Below are 23,057 nucleotides of genomic sequence, written 5' to 3'. Positions count from 1 at the left end.
GAGCATTTATATTTTAACTGCATGGCACGAGAGGCACGTTCGCACTTCATCACCACGTTGAAGGAGGCTGTTCGGCCTGTCGGATCTACGCCTACTTTCAGAGTAATCGCAGACAGCTCCTTGATTCCCCCATTATATTGCAAGTTATTTTACAGTAACCAGTTAATCTACCAATCTGCACATCTTTGGAATGTATGAGGAAATGAGAGCATCCGGGGATTTCCAAATGTAGCAAACCCTTTGAAAGGGTGAAAGGAAAAGGAGGAATCTTGTTGGAGCTCTTGAATATTTTGGAGGATGGTCCATTGAATGCACATGCTGGTGGGGTGGAAGGTCAGAACCAGGAGAATTCCGTACCTTCTCTGTCCATGAGATGAAGAGGTGAGAGTCTAGGTGAGAGAGTATCCATGAGAAGTGACTAAGGGCTCTGCAACAATGGTAGAGGGGAACTCATGGTTAAAGATGAAAGTAAAACATGATATTTCTGAGGCACCTGTGTCTCAGATCCGGTATCCTATCCTATCCCTACACATGATGTAGTATGGTGTGTTTCCATGCAATAGTAGAAAGTAATACCTACTCCTTCACTTATTCCCTTCCTCTTACCAAAGACCTAAACAGTCTTTCCTGGCTAAGCAGTGATTTACCTGCACTAATTCCAAACCAGCTTGCTGCATTTGTACTTACAATGTGGGCTCCTCTATAGCTTAGGAACCAAGCATTGGTTGGGTCACAACAGAGGATCTAAGAAGTGTGGCTGTAAGCTTCTAGATATCTGCACTCCAATTCACTATCCCATTGCCACTACAATCTTTTATTTATATACTCCATTACTGTTACAACACAAGCTTGGGTACATTACAGTTTGTGGGACTCAATATTGAATTCTCCAACTTTAGATAACGACATTGTCTCGATCAAGACTGACCATTTTTTTTCTGCCAGCCTGCTTTTCTTTCTTCTCTCCAATGAATAATTTAGCTTGCTGCAATTGTCTCAGTCGGCGAGGATGTACATTGGAGAGCATTGGCAACACATTACACAGACAAATGACTTGACTGCCTTTGTACTGCTATATTATTTCACACTGTCAGAGAACATTTTGTTAAAACACACACACAATGATCCCTGATGAAGGGTCTCATACTGAAACATTGGCTTTTTATTCCTCTCTAGAGATGCTGACTGACCTGCTGAGTTCCTTCAGCAATAGATGTGTGTTGCTTTGGAATTCCAGCATCTGCAGAACCTCTTGTTAATATTTTCTTCTTCGACCTTTGCCCTTCTGCAGCTGAGGCCTTAAGTTCTAAGACGGGGAAGGGTGATAGGAAAGGGCAATATCTTTGGTTAGCTTATTGATTTATAGTACGGGTGATCGGGATTCAATTCCTGCTGTTGCCTGTGAGGAACTTGTATATTCTCCCCGTGATGGTGTGGGTTTCGTCAAGTGCTCCGGTTTCATCCCACAGTCCGAAGACATACCGATTGGTAGGATAAATGATTATTATAAATTGTGTTCTAATTAGGCTAGGGTTAAAAACATAGAAACGTAGAAAACCTACTGCACAATACAAGCCCTTCAGCCCACAAAGCTGTGCCGAACATGACCTTAACTTAGAAATGACCTACGGGTACCCATAGCCCTCTATTTTTCTGAGCACCATGTAACTGTCCAGGGAGTCTCTTAAAAGACCCTATCGTTCCCGCCTCCACCACCGTTACCAGCAGCCCATTCCACGCTCTCACCACTCTCTGCATAAAAAACTTACCCCATGTAGCACCATAAAACTGTGTCCTCTTGTGCTAGCCAACTCAGCCCTGGGAAAAAACCTCTGACTAACCACATGATCAATCCCTCTCTTCATCTTGTACACATCTATCAGGTTTCCTCTCATCCTCCGTCACTCCAAGGAGAAAAGGCCAAGTTCACTCATCTTATTCTCATAAGTCATGCTCCCCAATCCAGGCAAATCTCCTCTGCACCATCTCTGTGTTCTCCACATCCTTCCTGTAGTGAGGAGACCAGAACTGAATGGGAGGATTGTTTGGCGGCATGGCTTGAAGGGCCAGAAGGGCCTATTCCACACGGTATCTTAATAAATAAATAAGATCATGGGGCAGGCTCGAATGGCCAGTCAGTCTATTTTATGTTCCAATTTTTTTTATTTTTATCATCTTAAACTGAAAAAGAGGAAGGTTATGTTCTCAAGGAATGACAAAAGTAAATAGAATTAAAAATATGACTAATCAAAGACATAAAAATAGCAGAGTGATTATAGAAACATAGAAAACCTACAGCACAATACAGGCCCTTCGGCCCACAAAGTTCTAATGAACATGTCCCCACCTTAGAAATTACTAGGCTTACCTATAGCCCTCTATTTTACTAAGCTTCATGTACCTATCTAAAAGCCTCTTAAAAGACCCTATCGTATCCGCCTCCACCACCGTTGCTGGCAGCCCATTCCATGCATTCACCACTTTCTGAGCAGAACACTTACCCCTGACATCTCCTTTGTACCTACTCCCCAGCACCTTAAACCTGTGTCCTCATGTGGCAACCATTTCAGCCCTGGGAAAAAAAAAGCCTCTCACTATCCACAGGATCAGTGCCTCTCATCATCTTGTACACCTCTATCAGGTCACCTCTCATCCTCCTTCGCTCCAAGGAGAAAAGGACGAGTTCACTCAACTTGTTCTCATAAGGCATGCTCCCCAATCCAGGCAACATCCTTGTAAATCTCCTCTCCCTTTCTATGGCTTCCACATCCTTCTTGTACTGAGGCAACCAGAACTAAGCACAGTACTCCAAGTGGGGTCTGACCAGGGTCCTATATAGCTGCAACATTACCTCTTGGCTTCTAAATTCAATTCCACGATTGATGAAGGCCAATACACAGTACGCCTTCTTAACCACTTATTCTTACCAACTTATTGACAGGTTCACCACAGCTCAGTTGTAAATGAAGAATTAATCTTCAAATTGACCAGTTGTCTGGTTTTTCTAATCTTAACTTTTCAGGTAGTGGATGTTGCAAAACGTTTTAGCCAGTGAAGGAAGAAAGTTTATATGAGCTCTGCTCTACCTTGGCTTTGCGTATTAAGCCTGGTGAACAGTTATGTTGAGGAAGGTTGTGTAATTTGCATTTCCATGACAGTGCGCAGCAAAAATATTGCCCTTCAATAGGTCCAACTTGCAAAAACAAAGTAGAACACACAGTACATTGATAGCTCAACATATTGGATATGCATTGTGTTGCATGTTGAGGGTATGAGACTGTGTTTTGGAATCAAGCTGGTAGAATCAAAATGTTACTTTTATTTCGCCTTTGAGCTAATCATGGTGATTACAAAAAGGATGGGTGATCTCTCTGCCTGAGGGGGACCAATATCCTTGCAGGCAGTTTTGCTAGAGCTGTTGGGGAGCGTTTAAGCTAAGTTGGCTGGGGGATGAGAATCAGAATGACAGACCTGAGGGTAGGGCAGTTGCTGTCCAAGTTGATGCCGTGTGTAGTGAGACAGGTAGATGATAGGGCAAATTTACAGTCAGTGAGATGAGCTGAAGTGTAACATGGGAGCAAAAGTCGAAAAGGGTGATGAACACACGAGTGAAGATGTTATATTTGTATGCACACAGTATATGCAATAAGGTAGATGGGTTTGTAGCACAGTTAAAAATTGGCAGGTATGATGTTGTGCGCATTACTGATTTGTAGCTGAAGGCAGATCATGGTTGAGAACTTAATGTCCGAGGATATTGAGAAGAAAGGCAGGTAGGCAGAGGGTAGGCAGGTAGAAGGGTGGCTCTGTTGCTAAAACAATGAAATCAAATCCTCAGAAAGAGGTGACAAAGACAGAAGAAGTAGAATCCTTGTGGGTAGAGTCAAGAAACTGCAAGGGCAAAAAGACCCTGATGGGAGTTATATTCAATGGCCAGGATGGGGGATATAAATTCCAATGGAATATAAAAAGGCCATGTAGTAAGTGCAATGAGGGATTTCAATATGCAGGCAGATTTGGAAAATCAGGTTGGCGCAAGACAGCAAATTTGTAGGGTGCATACAAGATTGCTTTTTCTGAACATTTTATTGTTGAACCCACAATGGGAAAGGAATTTCTGGATTAGGCGTTGTGTAATAAAACAGATTTTAAAGTATACCAAAGTCAGTATGGTTTCAGTAATGGGATATCTTGCCTGATGAATCTATTGGATTTCTTTGAAGAAATAACAGGCAGGATAGATAAAGGAGAATTAGTGGATGTTATTTACTTGGATTTTCAGAAGGCCTTTGACAAGCTGCCACACGAAGTTGAATTGAATTGAACTGACTTTATTTCTTATACCGTTTACATGCACAAGGAGTAAAAATCTTTATGTTACATCTCTGTCTAAATGTGCAATGTGAAATTTATAGTAATTTGTAATAAATAGCATGTGCAACAGGACAACCAATATAGCATAGAAGTACAATTGTATCAGTATGAATTAATCAGTCAGATGGCCTGGTGGAAGAAGCTGTCCTGGAGCTTATTGGTCTGGGCTTTTATGCTGCGGTACTGTTTCTCATATGGTAGCAGCTGGAAGGGTTTGTGGTTGGGGTGACTTGGGTCTCCAATTATCCTTTGGGCCCTTTTTATACACCTGCCTCTGTAAATGTCCTGAATAGTGGGCAGTTCACATCTACAGATGCAGTGGGCTGCCTGCCCCACTCTCTGTCTAGTCCTGCGATTGAGGAGGTACAGTTCCCATACCAGGCAGTCAGTACGTTCTCAACTGTGCCACTGTAGAAAGTCCTTAGGATTTCAAAGGTTTAATTTACATTTACATTTAATGTCAGAGAAATGTATGCAATATACATCCTGAAATGCTTTTTCTTAGCAGCCATCCACAAAAACAGAGGAGTGCCCCCAAGGAATGAATGACAGTTAACGGTTAGAACCCTGAAGCCCCCACCCCCCTCCAGCTCCCCTCTCCCTCACGTAAGCTGTAGCAAAGCAACAAGCCCCCCTCCCCTACCAGCAAAAAAAGGCATCGGCACCCGCCACTGAGCACTGAAGTGTGGAGCAAAGACACAGACTTGCAGTACCCCAAAAGCTACTTGTTGACCCAGTTTTCGACATACCACAGGCACTCTCCTTAATAAGGGAAAAAGAGATGTCTCCATTTCACAGAGAATGGGGAGACATAACAAACAATTCACTGATTTGTGATGTTAAAAGTCCATTGTGTCGCTTTTTCCAAGCTCTGTGCCCAAAGAACTCGGGTCTCTGGGCACACTGCCAGCAGCTAGCTCACCGCTTTCAATCTTCCGTCTCCCACGACACACCGAATTCCTGCAGAGACAACAACCTTCGGTCCACCAGTCTCCAGAACCACAAAATCCCAGAACTCTGAAGACGAGCTAGTCTCCTAGGCCGCATCCTTGGCCTATTGAATAATGGCCAGTTGTGAAACCCTGAAAGTGGGTCCCATTCCCGCAAAGACCTGAAGTCAGCATGTAGCTCCAGGTCAAGGTCTTCAAAAGAACCCTAAAAGGGAAAAATAAAGATATTAAAGATAGAAATAGAGCTGTTTCCGAAGGTGCAAGCAAAGAAGTCGCCCTTAGGCACCATTGTCTCTCCTAAGCTCCTCCTTACTAGGAGGAGACCCATGCCAGACTTCTTCAACCATCTGAAGTAAAAGTGCTGTTGTACTTTTTTCACCACGCAGCCAGTGTGTACAGATCACTTGAGATCTTTGGTGATGTGTATGCTGAGGAACTTAAAGCTGTTCACCCTCTCAACCTCAGATCCAGTGATGTCAATAGGGGTTAGCCTATCTCCAATTCTCCTATAGACCACAACCAGCTCCTTTGTTTTTGCAACATTGAGGGAGAGGTTGTTTTCTTGACACCACTGTGTCAGGGTGATAACTTCTTCTCTGTAGGCTGCATCATTATTATTTGAAATAAGGCCAATCAATGTAGTATCGTCAGCAAATTTAATTAGCAGATTGGAGCTGTGGGTGGCAACACAGTCATGGGTGTGCAGAAAGTAAAGGAGGGGGCTTAGGATACAGTCCTGAGGGGCACCTGTATTGAAGGTCAGAGGGGCAGAGGTGAGGGAGCCCACTCTTACCACCTGCTGGCAATCTGACATGAAGTCCAGGATCCAGCTACACAAGGCAGAGTGAAGGCCGAGGTCTCTGAGCTTCTTGTCGAGCCTGGAGGGAATTAAGTTGAATTTGAACTGCAGTCCAAGAACAGCATTCTCACATAAGCATCCTTCGTCTCCAGATGTATAAGGACGGTGTGTAGAGCTGCGTCATCTGTTGATCAGTTGTTTCAGCAGGCAAATTGTAGGGGATACAGTGTGCGACAGATGCTGTCCTTGACCAGTCTCTCAAAGCATTTGCTTATTACTGAGGTGAGTGCGATAGGATACCAGTCGTTCAGACGTGTTATCTTGGTCTTTTTAGGTACAGGGACAATGATGGATGTTTTGAAGCAGGAGGGCACCCTGCACTGGGAGAGTGTTAACAAGATAAGAGCCCACTGCATTACAGGAAATATACAAGCAAGATAGAAGGTTGGCTGACTAGCTGGAGGCAAAGAATGGAAATAAAGCAAGTCTATTCTGGCCGGCTGCCAGTGAATTGTGGTGTTCCGCAGTGGTCGGTATTAAGACTATTTCTTTTCACATGATATGTCAGCGATCTGGATGATGGAATTGGAGGATTTGTGACTACATCTTGAGGAAGCAGGGAGTCTGCAGAATAACTTTGATTGGGAGAATGGGTAAAGAAGTGGCAGGTGGAATAATGCATAGGGAAGTATATGGTTATGAACTTTGGTAGAAGGACTAAAGGAGTAGATTATTTTCTAAAGCGGAGAAACAACAAAAAATTGGAGGTATAAGGGTACCTGGGAGTTCTTGTGCAGGATTCCCTAAGGATTTACTCTCAGGTTGAGATGGTGGTAAGGAAGGTAAATGCAATGTTAACATTCATTTCAAGAAGACTAGGATATGAAAACAAGGATGTGATGCTAAGGCTTTATAAGACATTAGTTAGATTGCACTTGGAGTATTGTGACCAGTTTTGGACCCTCTATGTAAGAAAAGTTGTGCTGGCATTGCAGGGCATCCAGAGGATGTTCACAAGAATGATTCCAAGAATGAAAGTGTTAAGGTATAGAGAGAGCTTGATGGCTCTTGGGTTTTACTCACTGGAGATTAGAAGTATGAGGGTGGGTCTCATTGAAGCCTATCAAATATTGAAAGGCCTGGAGAGAGTGGCTATGGAGAGGATGTTTCCTATGGGATAGGGGAAGTCTAAGACCGGAGGGCCCAGTCTTAGAACTGAGGGACATCTATTTAGAACAGAGGTTTGTGGTGAACTATGTGCCTGTCGGGACACGCCCCTGCTGACTGCTCCTGTGGCTCCTCCCACAGGCCCCTGTATAAAGGAGATCTGTGGCCTGACGCTCGGCCTCAGTCTCCAAGACATTGTATGATAGACACTCACTCCTGGTTCCTTCTTCCAGTCAATAAAAGCCGATATCTCGCCTTACGTCTCAGTGTGAGTTATTGATGGTGCATCAAGGTTAGAAGGAATTTCTTTAGCCAAAGGAACTCCTTGTGATGGACAACAGTGGAGGCCAAGCTATGGACTATATTTAAAGCTAAGGTTCGTAGGTTCTTGGTTAGTCAGGCTAACAAAGGTTATAGGGAGAAGACAGGGGAATGGGGTTGAGAGGGATAATAAATCACCCATGATGGAATAGTGGAGCATATTCAGTGGGCCGTGGCCTAATTCTGCTCTTATGTCCTATGGTCTTATAGTCTTACAACCAGAAATAGCTGAGCTTTTCATAATCCTACAGTAATAATACAAAGAGGCTCCCTTTAAAAGGTTCAAAGATATTCCATTCGTTTTGAATTGTAAGGCAGTGCTGATATTTTCAACTGAAGACAATTATTATTAAAATATAAACATAAAGCATATAATTTTTGAGATGCATTGCAATGAGCTCTAATTTTACCATCATATCTACTGATAACCTTTGCTACTTTGTTGATTTTCTATCTCTAGCATATTTTAGGAAGCACTGGCACAGAGAACTGGCAACTACTAAATAACTCCAGCAACCTGCCTTCATTTCTGACTTCTGCTGTTGTTATTATGAAATTTTTTTGTTGTCCCGGTGTTGAACTTCATTCAATTTTACTCACCCCAACTCTAATCCCACAACCTATTGATTCACTTTTGAGGACTCTCCAACTCATGTCCTCAGTATTTATTGCTTATTAATCTATAATTATTTTGTTTTGTTTTGGTACTTGCATTGTTTTTTGCTTTTTGCATATCAGTTTCTCCATCTTTGTTGTGAGTGTTTTTTCATTGATACTATTATGTTTCTTTCTGTCTACTGTAAAGCCAGCAAGAAAGTGAGTATCAGGGTAGTATGTGATGACGTATATGTACTTTGATAACAAACTTACTTTGATCTTTGATTTAATTTGACACTATGTTTTCCCCCACTTCTCCAGTTTCCTTCAGCATTTCAAATATATTCAGATTGTTAAGTTGTCTGACCACTGTGAATTGTTCCTGATGTATATATACTGTAAGGGTTAAAACCTGGGAAGACTTGATAGCGATGTGGAGAAAATAAAATGGTATTGTTGTAGGAATTGGTCTGTGTGGATTCACTGAATGGCCTTAATGACTCTATTGAGCCCAGGGGCAATAAACATTTAATTATACTAGAGAGAAACCATGGACTCAACGTACACTCTGGGTTAGAAGTCATAATCAATAAAATTACTTAATCATTTCATTTCTTGAAAGCCACTTTTGTCTATTCTCGCTATTAAAGCGTTGGCTATGTCTTCTGCCCAACTGAGCCCTACATATTTTATATTTGCTGCGTGCAAGATGTACCCTCTCTAGCAACGCCTTGTGCTATGCTCCCAGCTAAGAAAACCCTGGAAGCCAAATTTGGTTCTCATCAATAATGTCTGAGTTTAGGTGTGAACATAAAAGGGTCCCTTTGTTTACTTCTGGGATTCTGACTTCTGTAACTGGAAAAGTGCTGAGTAAAACATCACAATGATATATATATATATATATATATTATATTATCTCAATCTATCCTCCTAAAGGCTATTCAGGCAGTTCAGGCCATGGACTTTTCCATAACTGTCATCAGGGTTTCTTTATAATTGACAGATAGGTTATGTACCTATAACACGTTGACATAAGCAATGTCAATTTTTTCCTTCCCAAGAGACTGATGAAATGTGTGGTAATTGTGGTTGGCAGATATGAGTGTCAGGTGGCCTCAGGATGGTAACCAGCAACCCCTAAGTTTTAAAATGAGTGCTTTCTGAAGCACTATTGGGCTCTCATTTAGTTTTTCAGCACATGCTTATTGTACCAAAATATCAAACATGATTTCCCTTGATCCACTCTTTTAGATTTTATGCAGTATATGCATATAGTTAAATTAATGGGTGACGGACAGTCTTTAGAAGAGAATGAGTCTGACAAGTCAGAACAATAAAACCAAGTTACAGGGTCATTTTTTCAACCTTATTTAAATTCATCTGGAAAGTCACCCTGATTGATGGTGCTAAATGCGCATACACAGCATGTTGGACCCAGTCCTCAAATTCAATCCATTGACTTCAATTCTACCCTTAACCCTTTAATTTAATTGCAAAAAAGGTGTTCGTAAGAGGGAAGCCTCAGATCAGTGCGTATACTCTTTTCTAATGTCATAAAAAGCTGAATTCTCTTCATGAAAACACTAAGCTTGAGGGTAAATTGGACATAAATGCTCAAACTATGTTAAATGGAACAAGACTTTTTCCATAAATCATATTGCTTTTGTTGTTCAATGTTCAAAGTTTCTGCCACGGTTAGGGATGGTGGTGATTCAAATTTATAAACTTTGTGCATTACAGCACCGGGAAGTTGAAAAGTTTTGCAGGTCAGCCAATTAAAATGCATAACAATCCATGTCTTGATAATTTTAAACACTATGGGGTAAAAAGTTGGTAAGCATCGTGGCCATTGTTTAATAACTTAGCACTGGAATACTCTATATCAGAGAACGTAGAGTAGGCTTGACTCAACAGCAGAGCAGCAGAGATTAGCAGTAAGCAATATTTTATTAATAAACTGCAAAATATCAAGCCACAAGAGATCACAAAACAAGAAAGGACAGATAGTTAACACAATAAGGCAACGAGCAATTGGTATAGGCTGGATGGTTCAAGGGGTGAACAAAGGACGGTTCTTATTCTTCTGACATTTTATTGTGGTTGGCAGTCCAACTTAAAGGTCCATTTCCACCACCAGCATTTCCACACTTGTGGTGTTGGGAAATGGGGGAAAATCCCTTCCTGCTTCTCTTTCAAATGAAAGTTAACTTACTAAAGGACTGTGCATGAGAGCTGAGGTTAAACAGGCTGCAGGCGATGAATTGGAAATGAGTGGCAGGTGACTCCTGTTTAATCTGATGGAGGCAGCAAAGTGCCAGTCTGACAGAACAAGCTTTGTATACCAGTCGATCACGAGGAAATCTGCAGATACTGGAAATTCAAGCAACCCACACAAAATGCTGGTGGAACACAGCAGGTTAGGCAGCAACTACAGGGAGAAGTGTTGTTGATGTTTCGGGCCGAGACCCTTTGTCAGGGCTAACCGAAAGGAAAGATAGTAAGAGATTTGAAAGTAGGAGGGGGAGGGGAAAATGCAAAATAATAGGAGAGGACCGGAGGGGGTGGGGTGAAGCTGAGAGCCGGAAAGGTGATTGGCAAAAGAGATACAGAGCTAAAGAAGGGAAAGGATCATGGGACAGGAGGCCTAGGGGGAAAGAAAGGGGGAGGGGAGCACCAGAGGGAGATGGAGAACAGGCAGAGTGATGGGCAGAAAGAGAGAAAATAAAGGAGGAGGTGGGAAAAAGGCTAAATATATCAGGGATGGGGTAAGAAGGGAAGTGGGGCATTAACAGAAGTTAGAGATGTCAATGTTCATGCCATCAGGTTGGAGGCTACCCAGCCAGTATATAAGGTGTTGTTCCTCCAACCTGAGTGTGGCTTCATCTTGACAGTACAGGAGGCCATGGATAGACATATCAGAATGGGAATGGGACGTGGAATTAAAATGTGTGGCCACTGGGAGATCCTGCTTTCTCTGGCGGACAGAGCGTATGTGTTCAGCGAAATGGCCTCCCACTCTGCGTCAGGTCTCACCAATATATAAAAGGCCACACCGCGGCACCGGACACAGTATACCACACCAGCCGACTCACAGGTGAAGTGTCGCCTCACCTGGAAGGACTGTCTGGGGCTTTGAATAGTGGCTAGGGAGGAAGTGTAAGGGCAGGTGTAGCACTTGTTCCGCTTGCAAGGATAAGTGCCAGGAGGGAGATTGGTGAGAAGGGAGGGGGGGGGGGATGAATGGACAAGGGAGTCATGTAGGGAGCAATCCCTGCTGAAAGCAGAAAGAGTGGGGGAGGGAAAGATGTGCTTGGTAGTGGGATCCCGTTAGAGGTGGAGGAAGTTACAGAGAATTATACATTGGACCCGGAGGCTGGTGGGGTGGTAGGTGAGGACAAGGGGAACCCTATCCCGAGTGGGGTGGTGGGCGGATGGGGTGAGGGCAGATGGGAAATGGGAGAGATGCGTTTGAGAGCAGAGTTGATGGTGAAAGAAGGGAAGTGCCTTTGATTAAAAAAGGAAGACATCTCCTTCGTCCTGGATTGAAAAGCTTCATCCTGAGAGCAGATGTGGTGGAGACGGAGGAATTGTGAGAAGGGGATAGCATTTTTGCAAGAGACAGGGTGGGAAGAAGAATAGTCCAGGTAGCTGTGAGAGTCTGTAGGCTTACAGTAGATATCAGTAGATAAGCCATCTCCAGAGATGGAGACAGAAAGATCAAGAAAGGGGAGGGAGGTGTCAGAAATGGACCAGGTAAATTTGAGGGCAGGGTGAAAGTTGGAGGCAAAGTTAATAAAGTCAACGAGCTCAGCATGCATGCAGGAGGCAGCGCCAATGCAGTTGTTGATGTAGCGAAGGAAAAGAGGGGGATGGATACTCGTATAGGCTTGGAACATGAATTATTCCACAAAGCCAACAAAAAGGCAGGCATAACTGGGACCCATGCAGGTGCCCATAGCTACACCTTTGGTTTGGAGGAAGTGGGAGGAGCCAAACGAGAAATTATTCAGAGTAAGGATATCAGTATTGATCCACTGCCAAATTTAGGAGGACTATATTTTAAGGATTTGGAGAAAATGTCAAAGCAGGTGAATGATGCACTTAATATGTAATAAAGAGATTGTCATGAGCCATAGAGATTGGGGATGTGGTTTTAAATTTTGAGATTTGCTCCCTAAAAGTTATGGAGTTAGTCTATGATCTGCATTTTGGAACTCAGAGGAAACCCTTTGAACAGGGTTTTACATTGAACTTTTTATATTTAGAAGATTCGAGTACCAAGTAAGCATAAGTTAAGGTGTACCTGATCAAAATTTTGCTGTACACCTCCAAAAGGACTGTGGAGAGTGTAAAACAAAGATATATCAAAATGATAGTTGGAATCAATTGGTTTAAATAACAAGAATTCTTTATAAAAACTATGATTGTATTTTATTGAATTTAGAAAGCTAATGTATGGGTTTTGATGATACTTTGATGAAGAGGACCCAAAGTGATGGATGGAGCGAAACACTTTATGCTGATTGGAAATATAGGTTGAAGGGCAGAGTCTAAATATTAGAGACAGGTCTTCCAGAAGAGAGACTTGGAAGCACATCTACAGGAAGATGATCAACATTTGGAGCAAGTTTCTGTAACTGAAAATATTTGCTTGGTCAATTGTTAAACTTATCACGTACAAAAGCTGGATGAACTCAGCAGGTCGGGCAGCATCTGTTGAAATGAGCAGTCAACGTTGACTGCTCATTTCAACGGATGCTGCCCGACCTGCTGAGTTCATCCAGCTTTTGTACGTGTTGATTTGACCACAGCATCTGTGGTGTACTTTGTGTTTACCAATTGTTAAATCTAAGTTTGTGTTTGATCAATTCTTGATGTCAAAATTGGAAAGAATTGTCATGAGAAGGCAGGTATCTGGAGTTAGGTGACAAATCAGTCATGTTCTTATTTATGGATAAATAGGCTCATTGCATTAAGTGGATTTCTAATCTTATGTTCCCATCTTCTGAAAATGAAACAGGCAAATATGATGAAGGTTTTGGCCTGAAACATTGACTGTTTATTTCCTCCACAGATGCTGCCTGATCTGTTGAACTCCTTCATCATTTTGTGTGTGTTCCTCAAGATTTCCAGCATCTCTCAGGTCTCTTGTGTCTCTGTTGTAGGACTCACAAGATTTTATGTTGGCCTAAGGTGGTGTTTGCGCAACAAGAGAGTGGCGTATCCTCACAGTTCCCACCACCTAGTTTCAAACTTGATCACAGCCCTGTGTGGAAATTACATGTTCCCTTGGCAACCTATTAGCTTATTCTGGGTACTCTGGTTTCCTCCAAATTCATAAAAACATGCCAGCGCATTCCAGTTTAGTTTGCCCTATAATGTTTACGAATGGGGAAGGACCATAAGACATAGGAGCAGAACATTGCCCATCAAGTCTGTTCTGCCGTCCCTCTCAACCCCATTCTCCTGTTTTCTCCCCATAACTTTTGACACCCTTACTAATCAAGACCTATCAGGCTCCGCTTTAAATACATGCCATGACTTGGCCTCCACAGCTGCCTGTGGCAATGAATTTTGCAGATTCACCTACCCTCTGGCTAAAGAAATTCCTCCTCATCTCTGTTCTAACAGGGCGTTCTTCCATTCTGAGGGTATGCCCTCCCCCACCCCGCCATGTCAACTAAAGGATACATACTCTCCACATCCACTGAACGGGGATGTATGGAGAATAAAATGAATAAGGATATGACTATTCTAAAAATGGGTGCTTGATGGTGTGTGGGTTGAAGAGTCTGGTTTTGTGCTGTGTCTCCCTATGACTCTAATCTACTTAGCCTTACACCACCCTGCTTTGACAACCCTATTCCAGTATGCTTAGGGCTTATTTAGCCCTCATTACTTTATGTAAATATAACACTACTTTGTTTCAATGCATTTAACTTCAGAATTAGAGCACATTTTATGCAGATTTTATAAGACAGAGAGTGAGTGTGTGTTGGTCCTTTCCTCTCCTCCCTAAGGCTCTGATTTAATTACGTTAGGTTTGTTGCAGTGTTGTGGCTGCCTAACAATACAAAACAAGCAGTTTATATTAAATTATATTTAGTAATTTAATCTGTTTAAATTAGAATTTCTGAGAAATATTGGAGAAAAAATAAGTTCAAGGGCTGAAATCCAACCTATATTGATTGTAATTTTCCTCGCAAATATACTCAGTGACCACTTTATTTGGCAGACTTGTACACCTATTGATTAATGCAAATATCTAGTCAGTCAGTCATGTGGCAGTGTTTCAATGCATAAAAGCATGCAGGCATGGTCAGGAGGTTCAGTTGTTGTTCAGACCAAGCATCAGAATGGGGAAAAAAAAGGGAAATAATTGACTTTGATCATGGAATGATTGTTGATGCCAGACAGGGTGGTTTGGGTATCTCAAAAACAGCTAGTCTCCCCTGGGATTTTCACACACAGGAGTCTCTAGAGTTGACAGAGAATGGTGAGAAAAACTAAAACAAAACACTTAATGAGTTGCAGTTCTGTTTGCAAAATTGCCTCATTAATGAGAGAGGTCAGAGGAGAATGGCCAGACAGATTCAAGCTGACAGGAAGGCAACAGCATCTCAAATAACCATACGTTACAACAGTGGTGTGCAGAAGAGTTTCTCTGAATGCACAACACACCAAAACTTGAAGTGGATGGGTTTCAGCAGCAGAAGATCACAAAGATGCACTCAGTAGCCATTTTATTAGGTACAGGAAGTACTTAATAAAGTGGCCTCTGTGTGTACATCTAGATTTTTTGAAATATATTAAAATATATCACCACTTACAAGTACAAACAAACACATTTATATAGATGTATAAATGCATGTATTTGTACACGTGCATGTGTAGTATATTAAATGATATAACTATTAAAAATCAATGGCTGTTTCCTTCTTTTAAATCAAGTGTTATTCATCATATAAAAGAATTTATGATAGATGCCAACTGATTTGAAAGAAGGAAACAGCTATTGATTTTTAATATTTTCTCAAAACTTGTTTACAGCTGGATAATACAGCAGCTGTGTGGCTGGTTGTCTCTGTGTGGAAGGGGATTATTACCAGTGCTTTTTGATGAGATAAATTGTCTAGAATAAGTTGAATGGCTAAAGGGGATACTTTGATGTTATGTCAGTTCATTTACCCTTATGACTAAATGATTATTGATTTTATATTCTTAAGCTCTTGAAATGTGAAAATAAGTTGGCAGAGAAGCCGGCTGTGTTAGTTTTATTAATTTATTTCTGCAGGGCATAATTCACTTTGGGCCAGATTGTGAAGGTTTTTTTTTTGGGTTCATGACCGACCTCAAATACAGATGCAGAAAAATGGCTTATTTATATAGTCATAGCAAGTACTCCTAAAATCAATAGTGTCGAGGATTGGATGATTAAACTTTACTCCCATCATGGTACACATTGCTTTAGCTGCCTCAGAAATAATCTCAAGTGGGACTTAGTTATTTGATCAAATATAGGAAAGGGTGGATTTGCCGGAGAGAAATATATTTTCTTTAACTGCACTTGACTTCAGATAAATACGTACTTGATCCAAGTATAATTCGGATCAAATTTCTGAATTGTACTGAATCAGAAGTTATATTACTGAACTTCATGGCAGAAAATCTGATCCAGGCATTATATATATAATGGTCCTAATCCAGGTCTAAAATGTTCTCCATTTATTTATTCTTCATTGTAAATCACAGTGTTGAACAAACATTTTCCAGTTCTTTTATTCATATCAACAAATACTTGTAAAAGCTCCAATTTAATTTAAATACTGTTGTGGCATAAATTAATTAATAATTTTTAACATTAGTTCAATTGTGTTTTTTACATACAATTTTTGAAAACCAACACAACTACAGCCTTTACTGAGTCATAGCATAATGGTTAGCATAACACTTTACATTGCCAGCTATGAAATAGGGGTCCAATTCCCACTGCTGTCCATAAGGAGTTTGTACGTTCTCCCCATGGGTTTCCTCCAGGTGCTCTTGTTTCTTCCCACATTCTAAAGGTGTACAGGTTAGGGTTAGTAAGTTGTGGCCATGCTATATTAGTGCCAGAAGTGTGGCTGCCCTTAACGCATCCTTGGACTATATTGGTTGTTGACATAAACACCACATTTCACTGTATGGTTCCATGTTTTGATGCACGCGTGTCAAATAAAGCTAACCTCCTTTAAAAAGCTAGTGATTATTTCAATTGAACAGGCAGTTATTTAACAATGTTGATAATTACTATGTTACAGATTGATGACCTTTATCAGAAAGTGCCAATTCTGATGCAGGCTGGAAAGTCTGGTCATCTGAAATTGTTCTGGCCACCACAGCGCTTTGCCAGCAGGAGTCACAAGCAACATCAAGAAGGCTCCATCTTTGTACAGTCCGAAGGCTATAACATGCTATTTTGATCTAGGAATAATGGTGCACAATTCCCTGAAGGTGGAATCTCATGTGGATAGGGTGGTGAAGAAAGCTTTTGGTATGCTGGCCTTTATAAATCAGAGCATTGAGTATAGGAGCTGGGATGTAATGTTAAAATTGTACAAGGCATTGGTAAGGCCAAATTTGGAGTATTGTGTACAGTTCTGCTCACCGAATTATAGGAAAGATGTCAACAAAATATAGAGGAGATTTACGAGAACATTACCTGGGTTTCAGCACCAAAGTTACAGAGAAAAGTTGAACAAGTTATGTCTTTATCCTTTGGAGCATAGAAGGTTGAGGGGGGACTTGATAGAGGTATTTAAAATTATGAGGGGGATAGATAGAGTTGATGTTGATAGGCTTTTTCCATTGAGAGTAGGGGAGATTCAAACAAAAGGGCATGAGTTGAGAGTTAGGGGGCAAAAGTTTAGAGGTAACACAAGGGAGAATTTCTTTACTCAGAGAGTGGTAGCTGTGTGAAATGAGCTTCCAGTAGAAGCAGGTAGAGGCAGGTTTGACATTGTCATTTAAAGTGAAATTGGATAGGTATATGGACAGGAAAGGAATGGAGGGGTATGGGCTGAGTGCAGGTCGGTGGGACTAGGTGAGAGCAAGCTTTCAGCACAGACTAGAAGGGCTGAGATGGCCTGTTTCTGTGCTGTAATTGTTATATGGTTATATGGAAGGTGTGGTGTTATTCCTTAAACTTATTTTTATGCTTCTCTGGAACTGGGAAAGAAGGCAAAGGCAGAAAAGTGAGACTAAAAGTGGGAAAAATTAAAGTGATAGATAATTGTTATCCTTGTCTCTCCTAAGTGCTCCTCAATCTATATTAATGTTTTCCAGTGTAGAAGCAAGCACATACAATACACCAAATTAGGGACATACAACGGCTTTGCTCTTTCACATGGATGCCGGGAAGAGAAGATCTGAAAACGCAAGTTTTGCATCTCCAGTGATTGCATAGGAAGGTGCATGAGAAGAGGAGAGGGTGCATGTAGAGATGGAATGGTAAACCAGGGAGTTGAAGAGCTAATGATCCTTTCTGAATTCAGAAAGGGATGGGGAATTCATGTCTGGTGGTTACTCATAAAATTAGCAGAAACAATGGAGATGGTCCATTGAATGTGAGATCTAATAGAATAGAAGATTAGTATTGGTGGGGGTTCCAGGGAGGACATATATGAAGGACATATATGGTTCTGCATCTCTGTATCTTAATAGGCAACACTTCTTTAATTTTGTACTACTTACCATTAGTAAAATAATGCAGAAGAAATGTCATAAGACGATTGTACATTGGAGAAGAATTAACCCACTCAGCCTATTGAACCTGCTTTGCCATTCAGTAGTTGCCGACCTTTTTCAACCCCATTTTCCTGCCTTTTCCCTGTAACCTTTAGTCTCCTTACAAATCAATGACTTGGCCTTCACAGCCTTCAGTAGCAACAAATTCCACAGATTCACCGGCTTCTGGCTGAAGAAATTTCTCCTTATTTCAGTTTAAAAATGGGGGGGGGGGGGGGCTCTTTATTCTGACGCTATGTCCCTGTATCTTAGACTCTTATACCAATAGAAGTGTTCTCTCCACTCCACTCAATGTGGGCCCTTCAGATTTCATTGAGATTCTCTCTCAAAAGAGAAATAGTTTCTTTTCCAAGTTAACATTCAGTTAGTGAGGAATCATACAGTTTAAAGGCATTGGTGAGTAGATAATAGAATGGGTAAATAACCAGGTACAGATTTATATTTTCCCTTTGTTCTAGACAGAGGCAGATCAGGTTGCCCAAAGTACGGAGCCAATTTCTTCTACCACTCAGATAAGCAGTTACAAAAGGTGAATTTTGTCATTTGCAGGATGTAACTGACGAGGAGCTCACTTGACGCTTACATTAGCAGTGCCGCTATCTACAAGAAGAGATTCTCCTTTCTCCAGCAAAGGCAGCTGAAATGCTCAAGAGTACCCGAATCAAAATCAGAATCAGGTTTATTATCACCGGCATGTGATGTGAAATTTGTTAACTTAGGAGCAGCAGTTCAATGCAATACGTAATATAGAGGAAAATAATAATAATAATAATAATAATAATAATAATAATAATAATAATAAATAAGTAAATCAATTACAGTATGCATATATTGAATAAATTAAAAATCATGCAAAAAGCAGAAATACAGTATATTTAAAAAGTGAGGTAGTGTCCAAGGGTTCAATGTCAACCTCCATCTGCATGCTTTCTCTTCTACCTGTAACTGCTTTTTGATGATATAAATCAAATAACATTTTAATGGTACATTTTAAGCCTTGATTTACATGTGGAGGATTTTGAACAGTGACTGCCTATAGAAATGATGCAGTGTGTGTTTAGGAGCCATCGCTACAGAACTAATGACATCATCGTTTGTTTCCATCATTGCTCCAGCCATTGAACATAGTTTCTTCATCCTGCCATGTGCCTCTTTCACGTCAGCCTTACCCACAATGAGGAATGTGCCTTTAGGTGCCAAATGTCTTTTTTGATTATTGCTGGTAGCAGCTGAACTAGACAGAAACATCTGCAATGGGACCTGCACAGGTAATGACTTAGCACTCTTTATAGGTGAAAACTAAGTTTAGTTGTACACTTCTCAGCAACACTCGGGAAGCTCAACACCAGCTAAGACTAAGTAGTTTGCTTGATTGGCAATTCATCCATCAACCTAAACGTTCATTCCCTTCACCACTTGCACACTTGCAGCCTGTGCTATCTATGAAATGCACTCCAGTAACGTCAGGAGTGACAAGGGCAGCCAGGCACGTGGAAGCAACACCACCTGCAGGATTATTTCCAGGCTGCAGAGTATCCTACGTGGAAATTATATCATTGTCCCTTCATTGTTGCATGGTCTAGAATTCAGAATCCGGCTGCACTGGGAAAATCTTTACTATAAGACAAAGAATAGGTCTCATCTTTTTCTCAACTGGCAATTAGGGCCAGGAAATAAATTCAGGTCTTCCTTGAAATGCCCAAAATGAGTACTTTTGTACAGTCGTGTTGGGGGTGAATTTTCTGATTTTTATTTTGGGAGGCCCTTGTTTGGCCTGATGCTACAGAAAAATTATACTAGTTCAGATGCTGATTAAAAAATGAAATAGATTTTTCTGTATCTATCCTTCCCTTGGGGAAACTTGACAACAACTATAGTTTTCTTGGTTAGTAGGATTGTTAAAGACTGTGTACACCATACATTATACCCACATATTACTTTGCCGAAAGTTACAGCAAATATCAGTGAAGATGTTCTCAATTTGCATATTTTATTGAACCAATGATTAGCATCATTCTATTATGTAAATTAATACAGTGGATTCCAGTTCATTGGGCCACCTATTTGGGACACTCTTAAAGAACAAAAACTAATCATGAAAATAACCAGGATTCACTTTGTTTATTCGGGACACTATGCCACTTAATTGGGACAGGGGACTTTTGCCGAACAGTTTCTTACTAGCGTCAATCACACACTCTTGTGTGGCTGTTAGACATTACACCATGCTTAAAGCAAACAATTTTTAGATAGCAATTTCAGTTGCGTGTGTTTGTGTTCAAAAAGTAGTTGGTGAGCAATAAGCAGTAAGGCAATTCAGAAATGTTTTGCTCACAGTGGTTTCAAGCATTGATGCTTGGAGATGCCAGAAATGGTCGGGAGTGAAAATGGAATGATTTCCCTACTTCAACAAATTTGAAACTGTGAAGAATTCGCAAGTATCTGTAATTAATTGGAATGTTACAATGAAAATGGATATTTAAAAGATGCACTAAATTAGTTCATTTATAGTCAATCAAAAGAACACAACAGCATACACTGGTGAATTCATTTATTGAGAACTATGAGAAAGCAACACAGTTTTATAGTACCACAGTAGCATTAGCAGTGATCTAATTTGTTCTGTATTTCATTTAAATACATAATTTGTTTCTCAGTCAAATGATAGTCTTTTTGTTATCTTTTTAACTATTTCCATGAAACTATGGCTAATTGGGGCAGCTGCTTAATTGGCCAAAATTTACTGGTCTTGATGTGTCCCAATTAGTCAGAATCCACTGTACTTGCTCCTCTTCAGATGAACATAATAGTTTCATCTGAACACCACTGCTATAGATTTGCTTTCAACTATAAGGACAAAGTTGTCCTCTAGGGCAGGCATTCCCAACCCTACCATTATCCGAGGGGTCCATGGACCCCAGATTGGGAACACCTGCTCTAAAGCAACTTGGCCACAAGCAGGGTATCAGTGTAATGTCTGCTAAGCACCAGAGCAGGTTGATAGGTAGAGGGGAAGGGAGTGGTGAGTGAGATAGAGGGAGAGACTGACAGATTAGGAAATTGTGCATTCTGCATTCAGAATTGCTTGCACTGTTATTATTTGGACCATATCATGGTGGTGGTTTTGCCACTCATTTTCCAACAACTAACACTAACAGTTACGCAAGACTCCGCAACTCTAAAGTTCATATGCTTTTTTTTAAGACGGGGAATGGAAATTAAATGGATCAGAAAGAACACGTCATCAGAAAATTTGTGGTCTACTACAAGGCTGTCTTTATCTTTATTGATTACTAATTTAATTAGTTTGGCACAACGTCGTGGCCCTGTTCCTGTGCAGTACTTTGCTACGTTCCATGCTCTATGTGTTCACTCTTTTCTATAAGTGTATACCTCAGATAAATACTTTGTGGAGATTTGTGATATATATGATTATATGATATATATGTACAATGTCTGAAATACATCTTATGGAAATGTTTGTTTGATGAACTTCAATAAAAAAAATTACAAAAGGAAGAGCTATATGATTTGTCAATCTACCTGAATTTATCTGACCTGTAAAAATGCAATCTGTAAAAGTGTTGAAGAGTATCATTTTCCCTATTAATTTGATTCATCTCTGAAGTGAATGATGGGTTTATAGATTTTTTTCCTGATTTTAGACAGCATGTTTAATTCCTTGAAAATGGTCTCCTTACACTTCAGAAATGATTTTCAAGTGTATAAGTTGAGTAAAAAATGACATTTGTAACATTGGAAGCAAACCAATATTTCAAATTTATTGCATATGAGGTAAAACAATAAATTAATTATGTTGTTATTGAAGGGCTTTAATAAAAACAAAAATTGTATTAACACCACTCAACAGAAATTTAATCTGTAACAAAACACACGATGTTTTGCTTATGAGTTCTTATACCTGCTTTCTCCTCAGCATTGGTGAACGGAACATACCCTGCCACATATTTATTTATGAGACTTCCATTGTAGCAATTAGCACTAGTCTGAAAATTGGGCTCTTCTCCATTTTCCTTGAATGTTGTATGTTAATGTGATGGAATGATTAGCTTTTCAATATTTGCATTGTTTAATTTTTTTTGCTGCCGAAGACCTTAAAAGATCATGAATGATACATGTTGCAGTCTTCTGTTCATGTTAGTAAAATTGCATTCTTAATATTTAAATGATTCAAAAATAGCCATAATTAATAGACTTTTTATCTAGTTTCTTTCACCCAGCAGCAGTTGCCCTTTCACATCCTCTGTTGAGATATGTAGTTTAGTTCTTGTTGCAACTTTGTTAGTTTTAATTTGTGGAGTGAGGGAGATTTGGGGACAATGTTCTTGTTCTATTTTGTACAGGGAGTGAGGGGGCTCGGAGGCTGATGATCTTGTTACGCTTGGTGCGGGTAGGGGGATTTTGGGGCTGATGTTCTTGTTGTGCTTTCATGCATGGGAGGAGATTATGGGGTTTGTTGTTTCTCTTTGACTCCACTTCTATGGTTTTCTTTATTTTGTGGCTATTCGGAGAAGAAGAATCTCAGAGTTGTATACTGCATACATATTTGATAATAAATGAACTTTGAACCTTTTAGAGAAAATTGGAGGATTTGATTGGTAATATCTAACAGGTATTTCAGTTGAAGTCAGTCTGATATTTTATGATATTTTATGATTTTCTTTCATGAATATTATGGTTTCATTGCTGATTTTTTTCAATCAAATTGAAAGCAAGGCCAAGGCATACAAAGAAGGTTATTGGCTTCTTTACTACCTAGACAAGTCGGTATGTTGGTTAAGCAGGTTTATGTTGTATTGGTCTTTATTAGTCAGAGAACTGAGTTCAAGAGCCACGAGGTGATGTTGCAGATGTATAGAAGTCTGGTTACCCCATACGTGGAGCATTGCATTCTGTTTGTTTGCCTCATTACAGGAAGGATGTGGAAGCTCCGGAGAAGGATTTTCACTTTAGAGTGAAGGAGAATGAAAGGTATACAAGATGATCGGAAGCCATAGAGTGTACAGCCAGAAACTTTTACCCAGGGTGGAAATAGCTAACAC

General features: G+C 40.5%; 1 long non-coding RNA gene across 1 annotated transcript; it reads left to right on the top strand.

The window, feature by feature from the left end:
- Positions 1-21,531, top strand: LOC132378328 (uncharacterized). Its single transcript, XR_009506979.1, has 4 exons — positions 1-102; positions 16,509-16,741; positions 19,110-19,262; positions 21,199-21,531. It is a non-coding gene; the product is annotated as an uncharacterized LOC132378328 (long non-coding RNA).
- The last annotated feature ends 1,526 nt before the right edge of the window (positions 21,532-23,057 follow it).

The sequence above is a fragment of the Hypanus sabinus genome, chromosome 20 (assembly GCF_030144855.1).
Source record: "Hypanus sabinus isolate sHypSab1 chromosome 20, sHypSab1.hap1, whole genome shotgun sequence".
NCBI classification, from domain to species: Eukaryota; Metazoa; Chordata; class Chondrichthyes; order Myliobatiformes; family Dasyatidae; genus Hypanus; species Hypanus sabinus.
Note: the sequence above shows the minus strand (reverse complement) of the source record. Positions and strands in the feature narration are given on the sequence as shown.